This window comes from Canis lupus, chromosome 4 (assembly GCF_011100685.1).
Source record: "Canis lupus familiaris isolate Mischka breed German Shepherd chromosome 4, alternate assembly UU_Cfam_GSD_1.0, whole genome shotgun sequence".
NCBI classification, from domain to species: Eukaryota; Metazoa; Chordata; class Mammalia; order Carnivora; family Canidae; genus Canis; species Canis lupus.
In genome coordinates, this window is record NC_049225.1 from 56195702 (window position 1) to 56205886 (window position 10185).

Sequence of the window (10185 nt, forward strand, 5' to 3'; positions counted from 1 at the left end):
TGTGAAGCTGCCAGTGATGACTTCTGCTCAGTCACACGTTGCTCTCTGGCACCCGGTTTCTGTAAACAGTAGTTACTGTGTGTTCAGTACTCAGTCGTACCAAGCACATTTACTCATCTAATCTTCACATACACTCCCTGAGGTGGTTGATGGTTAAGTATCTTGGTTTTACTGATGAGGAAACCGGGACACAGAGAGGTTAAGTAGCTTTCCCCACGTCCACCCAGTTAGTGGGTGGCAGGTCTTGGATTTAAATCCAGGCAATCTAGCTCCAGAAGCTGCTGTCTTCTTTGTTAAGCTTTAAAAAAAAAAACTAAGAATCATTTCAAACATATTAACAAAGTAGAAGAGAATCAAGCCCCCTACCCCCACCCCACTCCCCATCAATCAACTCATCACCCAGCTTCAAGAATTATCAACTCCTAGATATTCTTGTTTCATCTCTGTCACTGCCACTGGATGATACTGGAGCTACTGGAGTCTGTGCTCATAACCATTCATGCCGTTAGAGGAGAAAAGCCTGGGGAATTAACATGGGAGAACAGTGTGACTCCCTTGGGAAGAGCACTGGCCCTTTCTCAAGAACACTCCCAGTGAGTTATCTTAAGGCCAGGCATGTGGTATCTTCTCAAGAAATACTTGTTGATTACCTTGTTGGACTCCCTCAAAAGCCACTACAAGGATGGTGGAACAGGTATCAATTCTGGCATCACTAGAGAGGAAACAGGCCCAGGGAAGAGAAAGTCTTGCCCCAAGTCTCTCAGCTGGTGGGGTCTGAGGGCCAGAATTCAGGGCCTGTGCTTCCTGGGGTCCTCCCTGTAGACCAGTATATGTCACACTGTGGGTGCACACGGACACACACATACACACAAACGGACTTCTCTGAAGCCTGCAGCCTTCCTGGCTCCTATGTTGAAATGGAGCCTCTCCTTATCTGGTCTCAAGGACAGTCAGGACTGTGAGGATGGTTCTACCTGGAGGGCTGTGGCATAGGGAGGAACTGTAGTCAGAGGAGATGCTCTGGGTTGAATTGTGTCCCCTCAAAAGATATGTTGAAGTCCTAGCCCCTGGTCCCTGTGAATGTAAACTTCCTTGGAAATAGGGTCTTTGCAGATGTCATCAAGTTGAGACAAGGTCATTCTGGTTTAGGGTGGGCCCGAATGCAGTGACTGACTGCATTTTTAAGAAGAGGAAAACCCAGACACACAAGGAGATGGCCATGTGACAACGAGGCAGAAACAAGCCAAGAAACAGCATGGATTGCCAGCAATACTAGAAGCCTGAAGAGGAACGGAAGGATTCTTCTGTAGAGCCTTCTGAGGGAGCTTGGCCCAGCTGACACCCTGATTTCAGACTTCTAGCCTCCAGAACTGTGAGACCATAAAGTTCTCTTGTTTTAAACTCCCCAGTTTGTGGTACCCTGTGAAGGAAGCCCTAGGACACTAAGAAAGAAAGGTGAGGTTTTACCCTGGCATCATAACAGTGACGCAGCAAGAATATGTTCCAGTCCAGCCACTGCTATCCCTTGTCTGGAGCATTGCCCTCTATGGGCAAGTGCAGGGGCCATGATTGCTGTCCCTCTCTGGTCTAGTCTGCATGCAGCAGTTTAGGTGATCTCTAAAAAAAGAGAAGTAAATTGCATCTTGTCATCTTCCACTGCCTTGCTTAAACCTTTCAGTGGCTTCCCACGGCTCTGGGATGAAGGTCCAAAATCCTTACCAGGGATGACAAGGCTGTGTGCGCATGGCTGGTTCCCTCCCTTCCTTGCTGCCCACCCACCATGCCATCTTCCTTCAGGCATCCAAAGGCCCCATGATGACCGCTTCTGCCTTAGGTTGCCTGTCCCTGCCAGTCCTTCTCCCTGGGTGGCCAAGTTTCCAAGCCCCTCCTCACTTTCTCTCTAGTGAAACCCTGCTCAGCCTTCAGCTCTCAACTCAAGACTTCAACTCCTCACCAAAGCCTTCCTGATGACCTCCCAGACCATAGCAGGTCTCTAGCGTAGATCGTTATGGAGCCCTGGAACATGTCCTTCATGTCCCTCAGCTCAGGACATCTATCATTGTGCAGTCGTGGAAGGACTTTACTCTGTCTCCCTCCCACTTGGAGCTCTAGGAGGGTGAGCCATGTGAATGCTCTGCTTGCCAGTGGATCCCACATCCTCATGCACAGCCAGACGCATCTCCGAATCCCTGCTGAACAGACATGCCTTCCTTCTCCATGCTTTCATTCACTTTGATTTGATTTGATCTGATTTCCCTGTGAAGGAAGCAGGTCACGGTTCATCATCCTCATTACATGACAAGGGAAGTCAAGTTCAGGAGATGTTGTTTCTGGTACAAGATTACATGGCCCGTGAGGTAAGTGGTGAAGACAGGACTCAAATCCAGTTCAGTTTGTTCAGGGATCCTTATTCCAGTGCTATGTGCAATCAAATCAATTCCCAAGAAGAATACCTGAGTTTCAATCTCTGGTGTCATCGAACCTTGTGGAGATACCTGCTGAAGATCTCCAAAAATTAAGGAGCTCTGGCAGGGCACAGAGCATGTGGGAGAGAGCTCCAGGGACAGGGAAGAGGAGAAGAAGGAGAAGGGAAGTAGGGACCAAGTCACAAACCAAACAAATCAGCATTGTCCCTGTGTCACTTGGTTCTCTGGCCTCTGGGGGTGTTGTTAATAATGCAGAAGCTGCGGTGGGAGAGGCTGCCCTCCACGCATCCGGGCTGGCTTCTGGCAGCCGTAGGTGTTCTGGGTCTTGTCACATCTCAGTTCCACTGGGCTTCTGGCTATTAAAGTGTCATAGCCCATCTACTTCCAAGAGTGACTTATTCACTTGTAAGTCTTAGTGTATTCTAAGGCACTGCCAATCCATTTGGAGGAGGGAGGGCACAAAGCAGTCAAAGTGTCACCCTTAGTCCTGTTATGACACTTAGGTGTTTCTAGCCGAAAGAAAATTGTTAAGATGAGGTGGACCCTCATCTTTATCATCACTTTCATTGTCATGATTTCTGTCATGTGCTCCCTGTGCACCTGGGTCCAGGGAGGCAGGCACTGTTAACTATCTTAGATGGGGAAACTGAGGCTTAGAAAAGCTTTATGCTAATCTCTGTCCAAACAGCCAGTAGGTGACAGCCAGAGTCATACCAGGTATTTCTGATCCCAAAGCTGGCATGAGAAACTGTGAAACTGTATTACCACTCGATGCCCCTGGTCTCTTCATTCTGCCTAGGGGGGTACATTTCTAATCCCACAACCTCTATCCTAGTTCCCATCCCCTGGGATATCCAGGGCTTTCACTTGCTTAAAACAACTTCCAGACAGGTAACTATGAACAGCAGGAAAATTAAAAAGAGGTTGGGAAAGAAAGCTATGGGGTGCCAGGATGGGTTTTGGCAGGTGAAATGCACAGGCATTTAAGCATCATTACTGTTTGGAAAAGGAAAACAGACCAGTCCTTCAGGAGACATACTTGTTCTGGCTCTGAATTCCAGGAGAATTTCAGAGAGGCAGAGCTGAAAGGGGCCTTGGAGTTCAGCTCAAAGCTGAACTTTATCATTCTCCTGTGGCGTGAGTCCTCTCTTAAGACAGTCTAGGGTGTAACAGATGTTCTTGATGGCTGGTTTTGAAAACACAGCCATTTCTCCCCCACCCCTCCCCGCCCCGTCCTCCTCCCTGCCCTCCTTTTCTTAATAATAGCTTTACTGAGTAATTCACATCCCATACAATTCACCCATTTCAAACCTACAATTCAATGTCCACCGGCCAGTTCTGTGCTGTTGAAAGCAGCAAGCCTTAGCAGAGGTATTTCTGTAGAGAGAACTCAGCTCAGTTTCATCAGGAAAGCATGTACTGCACTCCTGCTGGGTGCCAGGAAGTATGCCGGGCACATTCCTTTCTGTTGATCTAACACGGCGGTTTTCAGAGTGCAGACCCTAGACCAGGTGCATTAGCATCGCCTAGGAACTTATAAGAAATGCCAATTCTGAGGCCTCTCCCGAAACCCATAGAATCAGATGCATGGGGCCCACTGACCTGGATTTTAATAAGTTCTCCGAGTGATGCTTGTGCATGTTAGCATTCGAGAAAAACACCCATCTTAATGCAGAAGGTGAGATCAGGGAAATGAATCTGGATCAACATGATCATAGCAGGATTTCTAAATGATTAGAAACGGAATCTCCATTTTCCTGCTAGAATAATAGAAAAACTGAAGTTCTCCAAGGAATGCAGACTATCTGCTGGCTTCCAGCAAAACTGTGAAGGGGATGGGTCCTGACTCAGGTGCCCTCCATCTTCCTCCTCAGATTCGTGGTGGTCCTCATTTGGCCTGGTATCTCCTTCACCTCCGCAACCTTCCTTTGCCTTCATGTGAGAGTAGATCTGATAAATTCTTGTTCCTCCTGATAGGCTCACAGCAAGAGTTCTCAAATCTTAGCCCTAAATATCCCTCAGGGGAACTGGTTTTCATAGACATTCTATGTCAGGGGACAGTGACTTTCAAATCTTTTGACTGTGACCCATAAAAAGATATACTTTACATCACGACCTGGTACACAGACACATAACTGAAATACAAGGTGTGATGCACTCAGATATGTTTTTTCTCTTCTAGCCTCTTGTATTTCATTTTTGTTAAAAAGCTGGTCATGATCCCTGAAGCTGATGTCATGACCTTCCACAATGATTCGACCACAATCTAGAAAACCCTGCCCTGCAGCACAGTCTGGAAACTACAGTGTTAAAAACAGATGCCTCACTGGATCCTTAGGTCCTTGTCCACAGCTCCCAACCAGAGGCGAGTGCTCCCTGCCCAAAGCCATTGTTACTGTTATTATTGTCGAGATTCTGAAAAAGTGTACCCAAGACCAGTTCTATAAGCAGGACTGCCAATTCCATTGCTCACCTCAGGAGGCCATTACTAGAACACCTATACGTTGATTTGAGATCTCTGGAGTACCACATGAGTGGAGAAACTTATGTCAATTATGGTCAATTTTCTTCTGCCAAAGACTCTAAAGAGTATATTTTAGGTGTCCTTTCCCTCACCCTAAGAGCTGCCAGGAAAATGTGCATACTGGGGCTTTTGCATCTATGGGTTCTATTGTCTCTGCAGCTGAAAAATATAAAAGACACAGCAGATCTGAGGGAACTGGGCCTAAACTCACGATCAAAAGCCAACATAGCTCCAACATCTGGCTGGCTCACCTTCTGATTTAGGGGTTTCCACCGTATCCTACTCAATGTCCCTTCATGTTACAGTTATCTTGTATAGTCCCCTTTAATATCCTAAAGTAAAATTCATAAATAACATAATGGGCTTACTACTCAATTTGAAACAATTTTTTTGAAGATTTTATTTATTTATTCATGAGAGACACAGAGAGAGAGAGGCAGAGACATAGAGAGAGAAGTAGGCTCCATGCAGGAAGCTCGATGTGGGACTCAATCCCAGGACCCTGGGATCACACCCTGAGCCAAAGGCAGATGCTCAACTGCTGAGCCACTTAGGCGTCCCTGAAACAATTCTATATAATGCTCCAGCTGTGATATAAAGGAGAGATAAAAAAATGACACGTGTTTCAATACGCAAATGCTTGGGATAACTGTGAGAAGACAGAGAAGTAGCCAAATGGTTGTACTTAGAGTGTCCTGTACTGGTTTACATTTCAGTTCAGCTAACAGATCAGTGCAGGTATGTGGGCTGGCAACTCAAGTCCTAAGAGCAGCACTGATGTTGATGATGTACTTCCCTAAAATGGTGAACAACGTCTAGAACAAGTACAATCTTCCCTTGATAGAATAGTATATTCCTGGAAAACTCAGCATGTCCCAGGGGAGGGGAGAGAGTTCACTGGCGGGAGACCACCATATGTGTCTGTAAGCTGCTTTGAGTGGTAGTTGGTAATGAGAGGAGAGAGAGGAAGAGCAGGTTGGGTGAAATGCTCACAGGCATGTTCCAGTAATAAAATACACTGAGGGGGTGGGGAAATGAAGGAAGAAGAGCGGGAACCAGTAAGCCTGGGCATTGTGTGGCTCAGAGGCCTTGGGAGAATAGGAATGTCTGGTGGAAGCTGTAAGTGGATTGCTAGGGAGTGTGTGATGTACAATCCTCCTCTACTTCTTCCCATCAAGTGTTCAGTAAAGTTGGAAATCCCCCCTGATACCTGTGCACACATGGATTTTTTTCAGGGGGCTCTCCATCTGGAGTGAGTCCCTGGAGCAGAAGCCAGAAGCCAAGGATAGCCAACTCAGGCATATACCTGGGGGGCACCAGGCACTGCCCTGGGCACTTGGTGGGCTCCATCCTGCACACATCCCTCACCACCACCCTCTGAGGGTTACCCCTACTTTACGGATATGGAACGAGACCCACAAAGGGTCTGTCACTGCTTGTGGTCACACAGCTAGTAGTGATTTCCCTGGAGCTCAAGCCCAAGTCCATCTGTCTTCATCATCCCGCTCAATCTGTGGCCCACTGGCTGGATGGCTTAGGCGCACATGTGAAGTTTATTGCTCTGGCACGTTCCTGAGAACGAACAGGGAGTGGGCCTTCAAGCTAAAGACAAATTGTACATCTTCTCCAAACATTTGCTTTGAAACCACAAGCCCCTCTGTTCTTCGGCATCACATTACAAATCACCCTACTCCTCAGGGCACAGGTATGTGGCTTGAACATGCCTTTGGTGATTTTAAGAATGAATTATGCTCCTTCCTCAAGCAATCACATCCACCAGCTAGCTCCCAGAAATAGAAAGCACTTTATCACACAAATTAACTCCTCTCCCCGATTTCACAGAAGATGAGTAATCTATGAAAAAAAGAGATGCTATTATCTAAACAGACAGCCTTATCTGCACTTTTAATTTCAACTAAATGTCTTGGTTCCTTTTCAGCGGGTGGGCAGGGCCATAAATCTGTTTAATAATCAGATGACGAATAAAAACACTCCAGAAAACATCACTATTAAGTTAATTATGGCCTCCCCTGTTTTCTGAAAGTGACTCCCCACCAATCAGCTACAAATGAAAAGAGAAGGTCGGGTGCCTTGGACTTGGCCCACCTCACTTTTTCACCCAGTTGGAGTCCATCCAAGGGAGCAGATTCATGGGCAGTTCGAGTTGTGGGCTCTTGGTAGCTGCTCTTAAATTATGTCAGGCTGTCAGGTGTTGGAGAGCAACACGTGTTTCATTTAGGGTGCCGGCTTCCATGCCTATCGTTTAAGATGTTATTAAAAAGGAAAAAAAAATTCTTCCACTTCAGCAACACTGTCAACCTGTCAGTTTCATATCTGTTAAAGGGCAAAAGTACTCTCCTGGGGGAGATTTCCCTGCTCAGCGCACAGGAAGAGAAAGTTGAACATATGTCAGAGCATTTCTTACCACCCCTCTAACTACTGCCACCCCCTCTACCCCAAATTCCCCAACTAAGTCTCAGCTATCTGGAAACTTCTGCTTTGCAGAGTCCTGCAGACTTCTCATCCGGCCTCTTCCCTCCCTGCTTCCTCACCGGTTAGTGCCAGAGCAGGCCCTGTGGGATCTTCGGCTATTTACACAAACTCTCACAGCAGAAATTAATCTGGGTACACAAGTCTCTCATCCCATCCACACTGTTGCTACAGCACAGACCTACTGATGTTATCTGGTGATGTTCCAGGCCTCTCAACAGTGTCCAAAGCCCACCTTCCCAGACCAATCTTCCATCTCCACCCGGCACCTGATCCTCTCTGCAGATGCCACCTGAGTACTTTCTTGCCTTCATTCCTACTCCTGCAAATCCATCAGCTCAGAGCATCCGTTTCTGCTTCTCCATGCCAGGGAATCCTATTCTTCCCTGAGGCCTCAGCTCACAGTGCTCCTGGATTACCAACTGCATGAATGGTGTTCTCCTCTGATGCCCACTGAATATAGCGCATGCTCTGTCTGCATTTCCATCGCATTCTGGTAGGGACTTGTGTCTAACTGCCTGGCAGCAAGATTCCTGGCGGCAGGATGGAGACTAATTTAGTCCCTGTCCTTCATAGCATCTGTAATTCCGCAGGTGCTCACAGATAATCTGGTGCATGATCCTGACTTGTTAAGTTTTCACTGTCATTTATTGCTTTTATTTTTAAAAATCTGCACAGACAATGTGCTTCCAGAGGATTCAACACGTCACCCATGGGAAGATGTCAAACATGTTTGGGGGTCCCTGTTGTCCAGGTATTCACTTGTGAGTTTCTAAACATAGGAGGTAGCCAAGGGAAGTAAAAGTCATCTTTACAGCAGGATGTTTATCAAAGAACAGGCCATTCATGACATTCCCACCCCCCAAAGAGAGAAACAAATGCAAAGGCCCTGAGGCAGAGTGGGCAGGACCTAAAGCAGTCACTGTTTTTTCTGGTTAATGTTTAAGGCCATTCCTTGTAGGCAGACACTTGCATTGAGTCCTATTAGGGCATGCCTTAAAGATTCAGACAGCCCGCAGGGAAAGAAACACAAGTGATACAGAGAGACTCCATTTTTGGATATAAAGTGTTTTGGATACTTCATCTTTTTGTTTTAAAAATGCAAAAATCTTTACTATTATTTGTGATGCTAAATGTGATACATTTGTTATAAAGAAAAAAAAAAACTTTTTTGACCATCAGGGAGGAAAGTCACAGCTGAATCACAAGCCAGTCTAGTGTCATCCCAAGTGATGGCCACTCAATAGTTCGGTGTACTTCTCAGCCAGTTTCCCAATGTTTTTCCTGCTTATTTACTTATTTATTTTTTCTGAGGCCTGCTTTTTTTTTTTTTTCATTCAACAGTATATCGCAGTCATCTTTCTATATCAGTACATGCAGATCTAACCTGTCCTTTACTCCCTGATCTCACTCAATCCTCCAAGTAACCCAAGTGAGGGAAAAAGCCCCATTCAGCCTGACACAGAAACTAAGGTTGGAGAGCTAGAGTACTTTGCCCAAAGTCGACAACCGGTAGATTAGCAGACAGGGCTCTGTGACTCTATAGCTCATGCCGTCTCTGACACCAGGCTGTGTGCCTTCAGAAGAAAGGACCAGACCCAGGAGACAAAATGTGCAGAGTTACAGTTCAGCTCTACACGAAGAAAGAACATTCTAACAGTGAGAGCTGCCCAGTAAGCGGTATCTCATCAGACAGCGAGTTGTCCACCATGGGAAGAATTCAATTAGAGGCTCAACTCATTATGCACACCATGGAAGAGACTCAAATGTTGGGTAAAGACAAAGTGGCCTTGAAGGCCCCCGCAAGCACTGGGATTGTGCGATTCTACGGCTGCAAGAGGATATGCCTGTCCATACTATGAGCTCTAAAATGGTGTAAATCTAGCTCTTAGGACCTAATCCTTTACCTTGATGACTCCTTCTGAGATGCACTTAGGAATGTGCATAGAGAACATGGTTTTCTTTTCCTAAGGTCTAGCCTATTTTATCTACCCCTGTAATTTTCTCCCTGCCCCAGCTGTGAGCAAATTTTACTTTCAGTGTTGTATTTGTTTTATTTGTTGAGGGCCAGGAAGTGCACAGAATGCTGCCTCCAGTGGAACTCCACAGGGTGGGTCTGTGTAAAGCAATGTGGGCTGGGAGTTCTGTGCATTCTGAACACAGAGCAGCACGACACGGAATTTTCCAGTCCTCCGGATTGTGCATGAGTCACACGATGTCCATGTAGTCTGATATGTTAACTCGTGCTCAAACGCACACAGCCCTCAAAACCCTACCACCAAAGTGCCCTGGAGAGGCATCTTATTCCCACGGAGGGGTCCGGGTGGCTGGCTGAGTCACAGGGCCACAGCTGACCTGCATCACCCAGAAACCAAGCAGTAAGACTCTAGCATGCCAGTAACGCCCCTTGGCTCCTCAGTACCCTTCCTGTTTGGGTCTGTCAAAGTGCGTGAATCCACTCCCCCACCCCCGTTGTAATCTCATTCCTGTGGGTTACCATATCTTCCCTCTTGGGAGTGGGGTATTTAAAAACTGAATACATGCTCGTTTTGAAACCGGCTCGTTTGATATGCAAACGATAAATGAAATATCACCAATTAACACACTGTTGGAGTGGCCTCTTAATACTTTGTGGTCCGTTGGGGCTTTTATGTCCCCTTAGTAGAAAATCCCCACGATCCAGAATGTCATCCTTCCACATTCCTTACTACACAGTTCAATGCAAAATAATATTTAGTGGAGCTT

At 46.5% G+C, this 10185-nt stretch overlaps 1 protein-coding gene across 8 annotated transcripts in view; it reads right to left on the reverse strand.

Moving 5' to 3' along the window:
- The window catches only part of GALNT10 (polypeptide N-acetylgalactosaminyltransferase 10), a 216506-nt gene that overhangs the window by 54728 nt on the left and 151593 nt on the right, over window positions 1-10185 (reverse strand). The window lies entirely within an intron of this gene.